We start from the raw sequence: 11,794 nt of genomic DNA, 5'->3' as shown, positions 1-11,794 counted from the left end.
ATATGTGCCCTTAGAAGGCAATAAATAACTTTATCATTTTGACAGGTAAGTCACCTGAGGTGCTTTAAACAGAAATAGGACACTGTCTTTGTGAGTGAATGCTTTCATCTGAAGACTTCTCTTCTTATAGCTACAATACTACCTTGAATTCAAGTGACATTTGTTTTCTAAAAATATAAAAGAGCTCCCATTTCCTTGTCTTTGTTTGCACTAATGTCCAAGGAGTTTTTCTTACACTACACCAGCAAGACCTATGTCTCCACAAATTATCATGACTCAGTAACAGGAAAAAGTAGGGGAAATGAACTCTGAATTCAACATCAAGGTCCATCAAAAAACTGCAATAATGCATTCAGGACTTTGCTAAGAAACAAGCAGAAACATCTTTCCCCCTCACTCCACATCATCCTCTCTTCTGGGGCCACTGGAGGAACACTATGCCATAGGTAACTTGAGGTCGCCAGGGACAAGTTCACTGAACACAGAATAGAACTACTAATACCCGTAGACTATCTCACATCCTTTCCAAGCAGTTTCACATGTATTATCACACACATCAAAAGTCATTTTCTGCTTTTGCAACTGAGGAAACTCAGACAGAGAGAAGTTAAATGTCTAGTGCCCTGTTATACTAACCTGTTTATTCATGTCAACTCATAGAGAGAAGTATCCAACCAATGGTCACAGACATCATTCAAAGGGCATTTGCAGGTTGGAAATAGGAAATCTGAAAGTAATTGAAACTGGACAGTGTTCTCATTCCTACAGGGTTTCTGAGGAACCTTGATATTTAAGAGCAAGGGCCAAAGATAGAATGACATTTAACCAGGCAACAATGTGTTTGTGAAGCCTTGACCTAACTGTATTTCTGGACTTTCTGTGCTAAGGAGGACCAGCTCCATTTTTACTCCTATGAATTCTTTATCTTGTAAAGTGGGTGTGTTTGATGACAGTGTAATTGATGATATAGATGACAAGATATGAAGTTTACATGGTATTTTTGTAAAATATTTGTGTCACTTCATTCCTAACAGAAATATCCCATGTCTTTTGCACAGAACATCAAATTTGATACAGAAAACAGGTGGCAAAAACAAGTTAGGAGGATTGCAGGAGAACTCAGCAACATTATCTGCCAGTGACCACAGTTATGTCAAAATTAGTATTTTAAGTATTCATTTCCCCTCAGATATGCCAAATATCCAACATGATTTGCATATGGATGATATTAGCTACTTAAAATGGAATCTCAAAAGCATTCTAATGGCGAGAACCAAGAAGAAGCTTTGTGGGGCACAATATTGTCCAATTTGTAAAAACTACTATAGAGACATTTTGCTTACGAATCTACTTTGGTGGTGACCCCTTCGGTCAGATCACATTCCATCAATCCAAATAAAATGAGGGCTGGCAGCATTCCAAAAAGTAGTGACACTGCACCCAGCTTTTATTTAGAAGTGGTACCTCAGGGCTCCTTACAAATATTTTCTCAGAAAATCCATCTCATCATTCAGCTTCATGTTCTGGTTAAGCTCCAGAACACAGGAGATCTTTGAGGTGCTTATGTATACCCCACTGTTTCTTGTCTGTCCGTGTGTGAGTTTTCCTCAGCTCCTCCATGGATCTGCTGCCTGGCATCCAGTTGTTTGATGAGCTGACATTAGCCCCTCATAGAAGCACCCTAGAAAACAGCCTGCAGAGTCACAAGTAAATATAAGTTCCTGATACAACTTCCCTAGTGGTAATAATCTCCCCAGCTTCCCAGGACCTTTCCCTTATGTTCAGAGCTTACTAACAATGCTGCTCTTTGGTTTGAATTGACCAGTTTGGCCTTAGCCTAGGAGCCCCAAGGCCCTCCACCTGTGGACCCAAATAAAGGCACGTGGCCCAGCCCTGCTGATCTCTCTGCCTGCATCCTGCCTTGATCTCCCTGTGTGGCCATCTGAAGCAGAACATGTACCTGTAAGCAATAATTTCTCTGCTTCCATTTTTTTGTGCTCTCATATTGAACAGTGGCTCAGCCTCTACTTGTATACGTGTGTGTGTGTTAGCGCTCAGTCGTGTCCAACTCTCTGCAACCCCTGAACTATAACCCACCAGGCTCCTCTGTCCATGGCATTCTCCAGGCAAGAATACTAGAGTGGGTTGGCATTCCCTTCTCCAGGGGATCTTCCTGATCCAGGGAATGAGCCTGCATTCCTGGCAGATTCTTTACCATCTGAGCCACCAAGGAAGCCCCAGCCTCTACTTAACAATGTTAATTTAACAAGGTCAGGACTCTCTTCTTTTGCTTAATATGTTCTTTTTGCCAGAAATGTCTTTCTTCTGCTTGCTTCTAAATTTATTATCTTCAGTCATCTTGTCTGAAAACAGACTCTGAATTGTGAAGAGGAAGTTTACTGGGGGGGTGCCTCTGCAGGGACGTTAAGATAGGAGGATGGGGCAGAGAGGGATAGGACTGAACAACAGAAGCCTCAGAGGATCCCAGGACAAGCTCTGGAGCTAAAATGGACCTTTAGCACTTTCCTACCCTGAAGAAAGGGGGCTGGGCTTCTAATTATCCCCCATTAACAAGTCATGGGATGCCAGAGTCTCCATGAGACGGCATGGCCTTGACCCAGGCAGCTGTCTTCTGATGGAGGCAATGGCTTCCACTGTTTCCAGCACTGAAAGAGTGCCTCAGCATGCACTACACCTGGCCACTTATTATCCATTCTTTATGGCACTCAGGCATTGCATCCTCCGAAAAATTAAGAAGGCTTTGCAAACATTCCCCAGGCTCTAGATAAGACAAATGCCCTGAGTGATGCCATAAGCCTTCTACCTACCTCTACCATTCTTACTCTGTCACACCACAATTATCTGCAGATTTCTCTGCCTCCCTCATTAGAATGTGGGCTTTGAGCTTTAGGATCTTTCCTTGTTTACCGTAGTATCTTATACTACCCAACATGTAACCTACCACATCTCAGGTGCTCCATATATGTGGTTGAATAAATGAATAAGTATGTGCTTGACCTTGCTCTATAAATCCTTCATTCATCTAATGTACAGTTTAGGGCACAGTACATCTATAGTTTAGGGCACAAATGGGATGTCCAATGGTTGTGAGATGCATTAACACAGGAAGTTTTGAGAGTGCTAAAATATGTCAATATTTACTTTTAAAAAAGAAAGGAAAACACATTCAAGGTAATGTCTATAACAACATGGCTCTCAATCATTTGCATTTCAATATTTTCCCATGAAAGGGCTTCCCTGGTGGCTCAGACAGTAAAGAATCTGCCTGCAATGCAGGAGACCTGGGTTCGATCCCTGGGTCAAGAAGATCCTCTGGAGAAAGGAATGGCAACCCACTCCAATATTCTTGCCTGAAGAATTCCATGGACTGAGGAGACTGGCCAGCTAGAGTCCATGTGGTAGACACAACTGAGTGACTATCACTTCACATGTTCCCTTGAGTGGGAGGAATAAGAGTGAGTTTCCATCTACAGAAGTAGGGAGCACATAATACCAAATCCTAGTCCATCTATTCTATAGCCACTAATCAGTTCAGTTCAGTTCAGTCGCTCAGTTATGTCCAACTCTTTGTGACCCCATGAATCGCAGCATGCCAGGCCTCCCTGTCCATCACAAACTCCCGGAGTTTACTCAAATTCATGCCTATCGAGTCGGTGATGCCATCTAGCCATCTCATCCTCTGTTGTCCCCTTCTCCTCCTGCCCCCAATCCCTCCCAGCATCTGGGTCTTTTCCAATGAGTCAACTATTCACATGAGTTGACCAAAGTATTAGTTTCAGCTTCAGCATCAGTCCTTCCAATGAACACCCAGGACTGATCTCCTTTAGGATGGACTGGTTGGATCTCCTTACAGTCCAAGGGACTCTCAAGAGTCTTCTCCAACACCATAGTTCAGAAGCATCAATTTTTTGGTGATCACTAATAAACAGCCTCTAATAGTTTTGGGGATTTCAAATGACTCATGAAGCTTTAGTTTTCCCTAAAAATCCTATGTGTTTCCTGGAAGTGTACTGTGACTGTTAACATTAGCTTCCCTTCCTATCACAGTGAAGAATCCAGAAGTGTAAAGAGTACTGTTTTAATAGTACTTCAATTTTAGCCAATAGTTTCAACAATCTACAGTTTTAAGGTCTTTGTAGAAGCACAGCAGTTTTAATTCCTCATTACACCTTTGCCCCCACCTGATGCATATGTTACCAGGCAAGAAAAACAAAACAGGCAAAGACTTCACCATGAGGGAAAGAGGAGCATGCTATTCCAGGAGCTCAATAATATACTACTTTTTCATTTTCCCAAAGAAACACAGACAGAGGGAGGAAGGATGAAATGAAGTTGTACTTTCTCCAAAACAAATAGTCAGAGGTGAAGATGCCCTGGAGTAGAAAATGGCAACCCACGCCTGTATTCTTGCTTAGAGAATTCCATGCACAGAGGAGCCTTGTGGGCTACATGCAACCCATGGGGTCACAAGGAGTCGGACACAACTGAGCAACTAACACATATTTATAGGAAACGTGGTCTGCAGGGAAAATGAATTTTGAGGAAAGGAGTGCTTTGCTCATAATGTATTGCAAGCACTCTCCGGACTGAGCTTCCAGCTGCTCCTGGGTCATTTGGCTAATGGCATATGCCTCATCTCCTGCTAAGTGGGCAATGACAGTTCTAGTTAGTTCTTCTTCAACTGACTGTGTTTAGACCAAAGAAGAGACAGAATGATCTAATTATGGATGTTTAAAGGCATTATTAAGTGCTTTGTGTTTCTACCAAAAAAAACAGAGTTGAGAGTTTTCAAGTGGGACTAATATGATCGAGTTTTGTTTCAGGCTTTGCAGTAACTCACTGTGGTATAAGGAAGTTCTTTCATCTCTCTCAGTCTCAGTTTTCTTACTGGGAAAATTTGAGGGCTGGACAGCTTGAGTTTTAACATCATCTTTAGGTTCTATGACTTCAGAGGGACTGGGATAAGACAGTTCTGAGACCTTGGAGACAAACGGCCTGAGCTCAGATGGAAATGTACCTTTCCCAGCTGTGTGAACTTGGGCAAGTCATCTCACCATTGGGCCCACTCTCTTCATTGCAAAAGATGGTACTATTTATCTTACTGATATATGAAATGTCTCAACATATATAGAGAATGTAAATGCTTCTTAGCCTATTATAACTACTATGTAGTAATCTACTTATTAACTAGCAACCTATAAAGAACATTATAGTAATTTAGATTTGTTTTCGCTATGGGTCAAACCAGAAGTGGTTCTTTTTTTTACTGTAATACAAAAAGTCAACAAATCATGTCCTTGCTCTGGGTACTCAGATTGTAAAAAAGAATTCACCAAATGTGGATTCCACCTACATATTCTCTGAAGAGTCTGCTTAGAGTCTCCAGAATTACATTAACTTGTGGATTCCACAGTTGCCCTCTGCCACCTTCTAGATCCTCCTTTCAGGTGAATGACTTAAGAAATTGCCCTTTTCAGCTTGTTTTTTTCTAAGAAATTGCCCATTTCCACTTGGACCATTCCAAATATGTTAATAAATTTCAAAGGCTGCTTGATTACATGTAAGAGATCAAGATATCTATGTTATAAAATTTTCCCTAGTCCCTTAAAAACATAAATATTCATGAAAAATTACCAGAAAATGTCTAGAATTCCTAGATTGTAGCCATTACCTATAATAGACCCAGCATTATATAGAAATCATATTACTGGAAGAACTACACAATCTACAGTAGCCAGTTGTTAGCAGGGCTGCCAGAGAGCAGTGTGTTCCCTTCTGAAATTACACGCTTATTGCTCATGTTGTTTTATTTGTTCTAAAGGTTAAACTTTTGCTGCCCTTAAAATATTGTATGTCATTCTTTGAAAATCATATTAAAAATGCTGAATTCAGGGTTTTATTTCCATATAACTTACTAGTTGGAAGGAGAAAGAGTCATTCTTTACATTTTGTTCTCTCAGTGGAAAGAGATCATTTAGAAACAATAGCATCTACTTTTCTAAACAAGGGAGTTATTTCCATCCTGGGGCTCATATGTCTGAGAATAAGCCAAACATTTAATGGTTTTTTTTACGGAGCCAAGAACCATTTGAAGTGTGTTCTAAAACCAAAGGACAGGAGAAAGGAGTAAAAGAGAATTTTAGCAACTGACTTTAACTAGAAAGAAAAAATTAAAAATGCTCCAACTGTGGCCTTTTGGAAGTTATTTCAAATCTACCCAAACAGCAAATGTTTTTCAGGTGACAGGTAAGAACCTGTTGATTTCAGAATTTATCCAAATCACCCTCAGGGCCGAAATGAACAGGTAGACTCGTTTCAACTTGTCTTTCTTGTGAGCGTTTCTGAGAATAAAACTTCAGAAATAATGACATATTTTAGCACTATCCTTCCTTTTTCTGCAACTATTAAGTTATTACAAGCTAAGTACATATTCTCTGAATTAATAATATGCTATTTTAAAAGTCAACAGTCTTGTTAATTTGCATGAGTTTCTGTTTTCCTTTGGACACACACACTCTGGCTGTGTGTGTTCTTGCAGACAAATCTTCTTCTTACCACCCTTACTGTAGAACTGGAGGTGCTACAGCCCTACTGCAAGGAAAAGAAAGCTGTTCATATTCCAGGACTGGGGTGCTAGGGAGCTATTGGAGCTTGTCTTCAGGTATTTCTGCTTTTGTGAATACTGATTTTCAGCTGGGGCACAGTTCATTTTGCAACACCCTTCATCCCTGCCCTGGAAAATTGAGAATGATAATACTTTATGTCAAGACCATATGAGCCACACCATTATAATATAGAATCATAGGATATTAATGCTGGAAGGAATTGCTGATACTCTAGCTCATATGTCTAATTTTATAGATAAGAAAACTGAGGTGTAAATAGACTAAATATTTTGTAGCTTAATAAAGAATAAGATCTGGAACTCAGGTCTCCTGACTTTCTTTCCTATGACATCTCTCCTGAACATCTCTCCTGACATTCTCATTGTGTCATCTTGCAACTCACAAAATGTATTTGTTAAACAGTTTAATTATGTCTCAAATCTAATTTTCTCTCTTTTTCCAAGTAAAGCCAGCTTTCTAGCAATATGTCTAATGTGAGTAATCCATTAGCTACGGTTATTCTGTCTCCCTAATACAGTGACCCTCAACCTTTTTGGCACCAGGGACTGATTTTATGGAAGACAGTCTTTCCACAGTTGGGATTAGATTAATCTAATCTAATCTAATCTAAATCTAGATTAGATTTAATCTAATGCCACTACTGATCTGACAGGAGGTAGCAGTCCATGGCCCAGAGGTTGGGGACCCCTGCCCTAATGGACAGAACTATAAGAAGGTGTAGTTTTATGTTTTATTTCCATCATTTGATTTAAATGTGACTCTGCCAGTTGGTATCATGATCTGGTAGTACAGAAGGTCAATGGAAAATTAATATCTCTTTGAATAACTTATAATTTTAGGATTTGATCAAATGGATACAGGAAGTCTGTTTGGGGAGATTAATGAAGTAAAGCAGAGTCTCCAGTAACCACTGAGTTTGTCAAAATGTAGTAGTCACGTGGATCAGAAAACAGAGGTGCAGATGTATTTCAAAAACTGGAAACAGGCATCAAAACATTAAGAGAGACAAAATGAAAGCACTACCTTTCTATTTTTTTTTTCTTCTTGTGAGGAAAACGCTGGTCAGGCCCAGAGCTCAGTGTCACTCCCTGTCTCTTGTCCAAATTTTTTGAAAACCTGGGCTTCCTGGTGGCTCAGATGGTAAAGAATCTGCCTGCAATGCAGGAGACCCCGGTTCCCTGGGTTGAGAAGTTCTCCTGGAGGAAGGAAATGGCAATCCACTCTAGTATTCTTGCTTGGATAATTCCATAGACAGAGGATCCTGGCTGGCCACAGTCCGTGGCGTTTCAAAGAGTCAGACACTACTGAGCAGCTAAAACTTTCACTTTCACTTTCTCAGGAAACATTATCTGGTCATATGCACTCTCCCAAATCCCAACCCCAAATCTAAAAGTGTTGTTCTAGGAAGGATATAAGGAACTGTCAGGAGCTTTGTGGATCAGTTTCTATGCTTGTTGGAAGCAAAACTAGCATCTTAAAAAAACACTCAGATGGTGAAGTGGGGGCAGCAGAGTTTAGGGAAAGGGAGAAGAGAATCTGGAGTCTGTCTCTTTGATGATCAGGGCTAGTTGGGAACCTGACCCTTCAGTTGCCACCTCTGTCTGATACTTTAGCACTTGGAATTGAGGGGAGTCCTGTCTTCCTCTTCAGACATGCATTTAAGACCTGTTTTCTGCCACAGCCCTTTGTCAGCTTATTGCTTGCATGCCAACCCCTCTTTTCTCACATCACACTGGAGACTTTACCAATTATGCTAGACTCCAACTTCAAGTGCTCTTGTTGTCCAAATCCTACCCGTCATGCAATTGAACTAAAACAGCCATTTGTTTGGAATTGAGTTCTGAAGGTGTCAAACTCCCCCCTAAGACTGCTGTTCCTTCCCACGTCCATGTTCACCCCAAACTCCTCTCCTCTCCAAATTACTTCTCATACTCTGAGTGCTGTGGAGCCAGTATGTTAACATAGGTGAGAGTCTGGAGAGAGAAAACTGGCTTCACTTCCAGCTTTCACAGATGTGGTTATATTTGTCACAATTGAAGATAACAACCTCTCAGAAAAGCTGGCTATTGGCTAAAACTCTACTTTTTTTTCACGTCTTGAGAGCTATCAGATACGTTTAGACCAATGTCTTCAAAATGGGGTGTGCACAATACTGGGTGTGCAGGCAATATTAAGACTTCCATTTGTATCTATTTTTATTTCTTCCTTTTTATTATCTACTCTTACAAACACTAAATAATGTACATAGAAGATTAGTACAGTAGTATCTGTGTATAATTTATAAATAAATAAGATTTTCACTGATAGAAGCATATGACCAAAACTTCTGTAGACTACTACCGTATTGGAGCAAGCAGTTGGTGACCCAGAGTAAGTAATCAATAAATTATACTAGAGTGATTTGTTAATAGATGGATAAAGCAAATGAAACTACTACTGTGCTCTGGGGCATGAAAAGTCTTTCTTCATCAATCAGTCCCACTTGTACCCAGTTCATTTTTAGTATCATCACTCCTAAAAGTGTTCAGGTAAAAGGAATTTTGTCTTCTAGAGAAAGTTATGTCAGTAGATTGGCAATGCATGGGATATAAAGTAACATAGATGAAACTAACGAAAAGGTCAAATTTTGTGGGCCAAAGTCTCAATGAGACCTGAGGTGAGCCTTGGGGTGTATTTCAATCGATTTAAAGGGACTTTAATTTTCTCATCTCAGAATTACTGAGAAAGTCCACACTCAGTCACCTTGTTTGTTATAAAGAAGAAATCTCCTCAGAATAGCTTATTCCTTGACATGAGGTTTTGAAATATTTAGTTTCACTTAGAAATATCCAAATGAATTTAAGGGTAATCAGTCTAGGATTTAAATGAAGCCTAAAATGACAGTTTGATTGTCCTATGTAGCTGTGAGTTAGAACCTTTGAAGTTGTCACATGCATGTTCTATACTCAGTGAAGACTATTCTTGTGGGACTCACATATTCTTGTGGGACGTGATTTCGACAATGTATTAAAACCAAAGATAATGTAAAAATATTTAATGCGAGGTAAAATACCTTGTAAAGTATAAATAATGTAATAGCAATGCAAAATAATCTGGAATTTGCCTGAGGACTATATTTGAAGCACAAAGTCTGTAAGGGCTAATTGAGTGATTCTATGACCAGCCATACCACTTTAACTCAATATGGAATTTTTGCTGTCCTTTCATCATTTGAACCAGAGTAGCTAGTTTTATTTTGAGAAACAACTCTTCAGTGAGAAATAGAACTTAACATATTTCTATAGAAAACTCATGCATTTTCAAGGAAATTGGATTCTGGCGAAACACAGGTGTCTGCAAAAACTTTCTTATAAGGATTTGTGAAAGTTCTTTGGAGAATACTTCACCTTCAGAACTACTGGTGATAATCCTATTATGGAGTTCCTACTATGTGTTAAATGTTGTCCTAGGTGCTTTAATTAACTTTTCATTACTCCTTCAAAGAATCCCACAGAATTTAAAACTGAAATTTTGAGAGATTAAAGGCTTGCTAAAGGACACAAAGCTTGGAAGTTGTGATGCTAGATTTTAAAGGTAGGCCTATCTCATTCCGAGTCCTCTGCTCTTTAAAACTATCTCACTTATTGACAAATTTTTAATTATTAAAAGCCCAAGAACTACTACAATAATGTATTTACTTTGTCCCACATGTCTGTTATGAATCTGGGCATTTCAAAGGTGAAAAAGGGGAGCAGAGAGTGAGAAGCACATGTGTAGAGATGTAACATTGCACTAACATTCTCCTTTTATCCATAGCATAAAATCGCTTTTCAAGGTAGTGAAATAGTCAAAGTGAAGCTTTTCCCAAAATATTTGGTGGTAATAGTGCAGTGAGAAGTACTGGCAGAATAGGAATGATAGATATGAAAACATCTAGTGAAAAGAAAATAATTCTGAACCTCTCATGAAGGGTGATCTTTGGAGGATAGGCGAGGGCGGTGATTATCTGCCTTTACCATAGAAAGTAAAGGAACCTTGGACTTTCAGTGCCTGGGAAAAGAGAGAGACCATCTGAGTGATCAAGACTGTTGGAGAGAAACTCTGAGAGAGGAGTTGAAACCCAGAGAGTAAAAGAAAAAGAGCAAGAAGTGTGGTTGGGAAGGATGGTGAGGTTTGAGAAGAGCAAGCTCTGAGAAGCTGATGAAAAATGTCTTAGACAAAGCCAATCCTCTACAAGAAGACCACTCCTCACGTGCTGACTCTCAAATTTGCAGCCAATCTCAGTATAAATGGGAAGTAAGGGCAATATCCCCTCTTCTGCCTGCTCAAGTGTGGCACATGACCTCTGCAGCCAGTTAGAAGTCCTGCCAGGGCTTTAGAACTTTTGATTAATTTCAGTTCAGTTCAGTCTCTCAGTTGTGTCCGACTCTTTGCAACTCCATGGACTGCAGCATGCCAGGCCTCCTTGTCCATCCCAACTCCTGGAGCTTGCTCAAACTCATGTCCATTGAGTTGGTGATGCCATCCAACCATCTGATCCCCTGTCATCCCCTTCTCCTCCTGCCTTCAATCTTTCCCAGCATCAGGGTCTTTGCCAAGGAGTCAGTACTTTGCCATCAGGAGACCAAAATATTGTGGTTTCAGCTTCAGCATCAGTTCTTCTAATGAACACCCAGGACTGATCTCCCTTAGGATGGACTGGTTGGGTCTCCTTGTAGTCCAAGATACTCTTAAGAGTCTTCTCCAACACCACAGTTCAAAAGCATCAATTCTTCAGTGCTCATCTTTCTTTATAGTCCAACTCTCACATCCATACATGACTATTGGAAAAACCATTGCTTTGACTAAACAGACTTTTGTTGGCAAAAGTAATGTTTCTGCTTTTTAATATACTGCCTCAGTTCAGTTCAGTTGCTCAGTCACGTCTGACTCTTTGTGACCGCATGGACTGAAGCACACCAGGCCTTCCTGTCCATTGCCAATTCCTGGAGGTTACTCAAACTCATGTCCATTGAGTCGGTGATGCCATCTAACCATTTCATCCTCTGTCATCCCCTATCCTCCCACCTTCAATCTTTCCCATCAGGGTCTTTTCAAATGAGTTAGTTTTTTGCATCAGATGGCCAAAGTATTGGAGTTTCAGCTTCAGCATCAGTCCTCCCAATGAA

This window comes from Dama dama, chromosome 33, assembly GCF_033118175.1.
Source record: "Dama dama isolate Ldn47 chromosome 33, ASM3311817v1, whole genome shotgun sequence".
In the NCBI taxonomy this organism is placed as follows: domain Eukaryota; kingdom Metazoa; phylum Chordata; class Mammalia; order Artiodactyla; family Cervidae; genus Dama; species Dama dama.
The sequence above is the reverse complement of the archived record's forward strand: the minus strand, read 5'-3'. Positions refer to the sequence as shown.